Source organism: Triticum urartu, chromosome 3, assembly GCF_003073215.2.
Source record: "Triticum urartu cultivar G1812 chromosome 3, Tu2.1, whole genome shotgun sequence".
In the NCBI taxonomy this organism is placed as follows: Eukaryota; Viridiplantae; Streptophyta; class Magnoliopsida; order Poales; family Poaceae; genus Triticum; species Triticum urartu.
This window is the reverse complement of record NC_053024.1, coordinates 651,855,653-651,862,432: the sequence shown is the minus strand read 5'-3', so window position 1 is coordinate 651,862,432 and position 6,780 is coordinate 651,855,653.

Below are 6,780 nucleotides of genomic sequence, written 5' to 3'. Positions count from 1 at the left end.
CCGAACGGACGGCACCTCCGCGTTCAACACACGTACGGTCAGCGTGACGTCTCCTTCTTCTTGATCCAGCAAGAGGGAAGGAGAGGTTGAGGAAGATGGCTCCAGCAGCAGCACGACGGCGTGGTGGTGATGGAGCTGCAGTACTCCGGCAGGGCTTCGCCAAGCACTATGGAGGAGGAGGAGATGTTGGAGAGGGAGAGGGAGGCACCAAAGGCAAGGGGGTAAGAAGTCCTCCATCTCCCCACTATATATAGGAGGGCCAAGGGGGGGGCGGGCGCCGGCCCTAGGAGATCTAATCTCCTAGGGTGGTGCGGCCAAGGGGAGGAATCCCTCCTCCCCAAGGCACCTAGGAGGTGCCTTCCCCTCCTAGGACTCTTCCTCCTTGAAACCCTAGGCGCATGGGCCTCTTGGGGCTGGTGCCCTTGGCCCATGTAGGCCAAGGCGCACCCCCTACAACCCATGTGGCCCCCCGGGACAGGTGGCCCCACCCGGTGGACCCCCGGGACCCTTCCGGTGGTCCCAGTACAATACCGGTGACCCCGAAACTTGTCCCGATGCCCGAAATAGCACTTCCTATATATAATTCTTTACCTTCGGACCATTCCAGAACTCCTCGTGACGTCCGGGATCTCATCCGGGACTCCGAACAACATTCGGGTTACTGCATATACATATCCCTACAACCCTAGCGTCACCGAACCTTAAGTGTGTAGACCCTATGGGTTCGGGAGACATGTAGACATGACCGAGATCGCTCTCCGGTCAATAACCAACAGCGGGATCTGGATACCCATGTAGGCTCCCACATGCTCCTCGATGATCTCATCGGATGAACCACGATGTCGAGGATTCAAGCAACCCCGTATACAATTCCCTTTGTCAATCGGTATGTTACTTGCCCGAGATTCGATCGTCGGTATCCCAATACCTCGTTCAATCTCGTTACCGGCAAGTCACTTTACTCGTACCGTAATGCATGATCCCGTGACCAGACACTTGGTCACCTTGAGCTCATTATGATGATGCATTACCGAGTGGGCCCAGTGATACCTCTCCGTCATACGGAGTGACAAATCCCAGTCTTGATCCGTGTCAACCCAACAGACACTTTCGGAGATACCCGTAGTATACCTTTATAGTCACCCAGTTACGTTGTGACGTTTGGCACACCCAAAGCACTCCTATGGTATCCGGGAGTTACACGATCTCATGGTCTAAGGAAAGGATACTTGACATTGGAAAACTCTAGCAAACGAACTATACGATCTAGTGCTATGTTTAGGATTGGGTCTTGTCCATCACATCATTCTCCTAATGATGTGATCTCGTTATCAATGACATCCAATGTCCATAGTCAGGAAACCATGACTATCTGTTGATCAACGAGCTAGTCAACTAGAGGCTTACTAGGGACATGTTGGTGTCTATTATTCACACATGTATTACGATTTCCGGATAATACAATTATAGCATGAATAAAGACAATTATCATGAACAAGGAAATATAATAATAAAGCTTTTATTATTGCCTCTAGGGCATATTTCCAACATCCTATGACTCAACAAAGAAGAAACAGAACTACAAAAGATCTAAGTCTTCGAGCTCCATAGGCTTCATGCGATGTCTTCTCTTGTCATAGTCTTCAATGTGAGTATCTTCACATACCACCTTTGACATCAATGTCTTCATACATTTTTAGGGGTCATCTCTGGTAGGAAAACCGAATCAATGAGGAACTTCTACCTGTGTTATCCTGCAATTCTCACAAACACATTAGTCCCTCAACTAGGTTTGTCGTCAATACTCCAAAACCAACTAGGGGTGGCACTAGATGCACTTACAATATCTGTGATCTCACCGTGGGCGGAGCGCCTCATTGTCATCCTCGGTGAGCAGCAGTGGCTCCGGCGCAGATTTGGATGACCCGCAACCGTGCCTTGATCCACCCTACGCTGCCGTCTGCATCGCTTGGCGGTAGATGCGGCCCACCGTCTTCGCCTACCGCTGCCCCCAGCGGGCTGGGGTGCGGGCACCCGCACCCAGCGGCTTCCAGCAAGGGGCAGGTGCTGGCGGTGCCGGGCGCCACTGCTCGTGTTGTCGCCTCGCTGTGGATGGCAAGAGCGCGTAGGGCATCATTGGGCCGCCACGGAGGACGAGCTACCCACCCAAGGACGTCTGGGACGCCGTTGACGAGGAGCCCCCACCCTGGTCCATCCATGAGCGCCAGAGCGCAATGTGGAGTGTGAGCTCCTTCTCGTCCAAGTCATATGAGGTCGACAATCCGGTGGAGGCCAGAACCACCCGATCAATCTTGTTTGAGCCGGCCATGGTGGAGGGGACGGAGGGAAGATTGGGTGGAATGGGAGGAGGCGGAGGAGAGCAAAGAAGGCGAGGGGACTGAGAACAGAGTGGGGTGGGTTCATCGGCGATGGGGTGTTTGTGGGGATGGTGGAGGGAACGACGTGGGCCATAGCGTCCGGTCCGACATGGCGGCGGTGTCCGGGCGCGTCCGGCCTTCCTATGACTCTGTTTGGATACTCTAACTCAATTAAAGGTTAGAGTTAGATTCTAACTCTGAAATAACCAAAGTGGTGTTTGGATGGCAAGGTTAAATTGACAATAAATGCTATTTCTCAACCATTTGGCTACTTTGGACCCTATTTTCTGCTGGATTTGGCGTGGCCGGCTCTTGTGTGGCCTTCTCCTGCTCACAATTGACATAAACGAACCATCTTTACAAATCAAGCATGCAAAACTTGATAAATTTTATTTTGTCCATACAAATGAGATGTCCCACTTAAACATACAAGTCTTCAATCGAAGCTTCAAAAATATTACACTCCATGAAACAAAGCATGAGCTAACTCATCATGAAAGGCATTCATGTTGATATATTCAACAAGAGGTTCATCTTCTGGCCATGTGGATGCAGAAGAACTAGGCATTGGGTTATAATTTTCATATGCATCACAAGCATCAAATTCCCTATCCGCAATTCTGCTCTCTCGAATGAAATTATGAAGAGCCATACAAGCAACAATAATTCTACTTTGCTTGTCCTCTGGAAATTTTGGCATGTTCAATAAAATCCTAAATTTCATCTTCAACACTCCAAAGGATCGCTCAACGACATTCCTAACTTTGGCACGTGCATGGTTGAAGGTTTCTTTCATACCATGTGGCGGCGGGCCATTTTGCCATTGTTGCACATGGTACATTTGTACATCTATATGGTGAAAGGTAGCCCGACCGGTTTGGGTACCCCCATCAACCACATAATACTTCCCTACATACTGTGAAAGGCACAGAATGAGGCTTAGATGAACAAGTGTAGTTGGATAAAAAAATGTTGCAAGACAGTTGAAGTCGCAGACCTGGTGGTGGATGTGGAAATTTGTCATGATGAGTAGTTATGGCATCTTTGAAAACTCTCATGTCATGTGCTGAACCAATCCATCCTGACATCACAAATGTAAATCTCATGTCGAAATCACAAACAACAAAGCACATTTCTCCTGCGGCCGGAGGAGGGCGAGCCGCGGCCGCCGGAGGGCGCCCCGGGGTTCCGGCGGCGCGGTGCTGCGCTTGGGCGAGCGGCGCGATGGGGAGGAGTCGTGCGAGGTGGGTGGGGAGGAGGGATCTGGTGCGGGAGGGGTAAGTTTTTTACTATTTTTTTAGTGAGCCCAGGAAAATTAACCCAAATAAACTCCTCTAGTGTGGGCTAGTTTTTTGTGGTGGGTTAGATCCAACTAACCCAAACTAACCCATCATGTTTAGATCCTTTTGGGTTATTTGAGCCCTAACTAACTAAAACTAACTCTATCTTAGGGATCCAAACAGGGCCTATATCCGCTCCACATATGAGCTGGATATGTGGTTGCCGGACAAATCAGGCATTTGGGTTATTAGTGGGGAGCCTGGTTGGGTGCGGTTTTTCGTCCGAGCGTTTGGAGCAGATGTGGGGGTTGCGGTTGTAGATGCTCTACCTCTCGCAATGGTCAACCCCTTCTTTGATTTGACAAATGACGCACTGTGCAATCTATGAGTTTTTTATTCATAAACTTCTTTTTCAAAATGTTTTATCTCTTAAAGCTTGCATCCTAATACTAAACCATTTTCACAGTTAGCTTTCTTGCATTCAGTTTTCAAAACTAGATCATATGTTAATACATTTTGATAAAAAATCATGAAAAACTGAAAGACTAAAAATTTAAAAACAAAACCGAAAAAGAAACAAAAACCGAAAAAATGGTTCACGCAAAAAAAGAATATCGAAAAAGGAGAAAAATACGAAGCCCGAAAGCATGGTTACGATTTCCAAAAAAAAGAAAGCACTGACTATGCTTTTCCCTTTTTTCGAATAAGCACTTGTGAAAGCAACACAAAGCAAATATGTGCTTCTCACGAAAGCAAACCTGTACTTCTCATGGAAGCATCGATTTTTTCGTGCAAAAAAGAATTACTTCTGTCCCTTTGAAACCTAGGAAAACAAGGCGAAAACTGAAAAGCCGATAAAAACCCATCTAAAACTCGAAAACGCATAAAAAACAAAATTCAGACGAAGCGCCCAAGACAGCACACGACATATGATGTCTGTTGGATGCACTACTTGGCACGTTCCCAGGCCATAAAAAGTGACCCATGTAGGGCCCCTGCGGGGTAACCCTTGGTTAGTTATCCCCCCATATACCTAACCTTTGGTTAGTTATCCCCCCATATACCCCTTGAGACGACATTTACCGGGTCGCTTGAAGGGACGCATAAGGAATGCATTTCTCCCTTTTATTAAAAATTTCTAAAAAAAGTGTTCAAAAATTGTAAAAATGTTTTGAAAGATTTGGATCAATATTGAAACATTTGTACCCCTTATACTGTTTCTGTTTGTGGGTTGCAAGGACTTTGAGATTACCACATGTCCCCAGTTTAATTATCTATATTAAGGCGTGGCCTTCATGTGTAGCCATTTTTTCTAAGAAGCAAAGAACCTACAATTCATTGGAGTTGGATAAAGAGTGCATATGTAACAAAAGCAGCTGCGAGCCCGAGGCAGAGATGAACGACAGAGATGTACCATCGTCATGCTTCATCTTCTTCAGGGTTGGGAGGGAGAAAGGGAAATGGTGATTTCCGAAGAGGGAGCAAGCGGGAGAACTGTAGTTCATCAACGAATGTTGAAAACTGAATGAACGCCTGCTGGATAAATTACATGATCTGAAAACTTGACTCTATGTTGTTGCATATAAATAATTTATCATCCAGTATTCACCAGTCTCCCTGTGTTGTTCAAATTCCCTTCAGTGATGACAAAGCATGCAGGCAACTTTGAGTATGTGTTTCTTATATATCATTGTCAGATTGTAAGATGTTGACGTGTTGTTCACCTTTCATTTTCAATGTCTCCAACACAGTATAGTTTTGAAGTTTCTGCACTTGCTTTGACCAGACAAAGGCAATAATTCCAGGACTTAGCCAAATAGGAACACAAGGGAAAGAGGAATAAAAATTTATATTTGAATGGCCTGGTTAGTCCAAATCCGATGGATATCTTCCCAAGTCTTACTTATTTTGCAACATTCTATAGATTGATTTGTTATGCTGATTATATATCAAATGTTCCTCGCGACTCTCGCACAAATTATGTACTTAATTCTGAGAAAGACGGTGGGAACAAATTCCATGATAAAGATATTTGTATATAAAAGAACCAACGTGTGTAGTGGCAAGGATCCAAGGAATGGTCAACACATTGATATTTTGCATGGTAGGCATAACAGAATGAGATGTCGTACAAATAAAGTGGGTTTCGAGGCGTACATGATAATCAATGAGGAACAAGACACTATTTTTCTAATACATTGTATAGTTTACCGTTGTCACCGTAGCAACGCACGGGTATTTAGCTAGTGTATCTAAATATAAATGTTCATGTATTATAAAAACAGTTATATTTAAAAAAGATTGCATGCAGAAAGAAATGTTCATATATTAAAAAAGCATTCATTTGATAAAAGTTGTTCATGTGTATGAACACATATGTTAATGTAATTTTGTTTTAAAAATTCTTACGTATCCCCACCCACAACAAAAAGTGAAGAAAAAACAAAGAAACGAGAAAAGCAAGGATAACATCACAAAATAAGAACAAACACAAAAAAAAAACTATAAAAATGAAAGGAATGGGAAAAAAATCACCACGGCCCACTATTTGGCGCTTCAGTCGGCAGAACAATCACACTAACAATGTTTAGTCCGTCTAGCACGAAGGCACGTGGTACACAAAGATCCCCCCTTCCCTTCTCAGCCTATGTGTTGCCCCGGTCCTGTTAAAGGTTGCTTGGTTTGGTGCTAAAATATGACTTTCAATATGAAGACAAGCCAACAAATTGGTTGACAACCAATATAGCTTGTCAACCTCGCAATGCATACTATTTTTTTAACAAGTTTTAAAGTTACGAAATGCAGATATGTCATCAAAATTAGTTAGTCCGTAAAATGGCAAGTTTTGCTTCTTCTTCAACATTCAACTCTTCTTTCCACCTAGAAGAACCTTATTTTCGACATTGATTTTTTCATCACAGGCTTATCGCAAACCTTATTCGGGGCTGTACTGGAATACTGTCTGGTACAAAACTCCAAGTCGGAGGATTCAGAATGCAACTTACTCTTCCTCTCTCTCTCTAAAAAAAGAGAGAACGCAATTGACTCCAAAGTAATTCGTCTGGTGCTTTTGAAACCCGAGCAGGCAAAAACCAGGGAAAACCGAACCCGAGCAGGCAAAA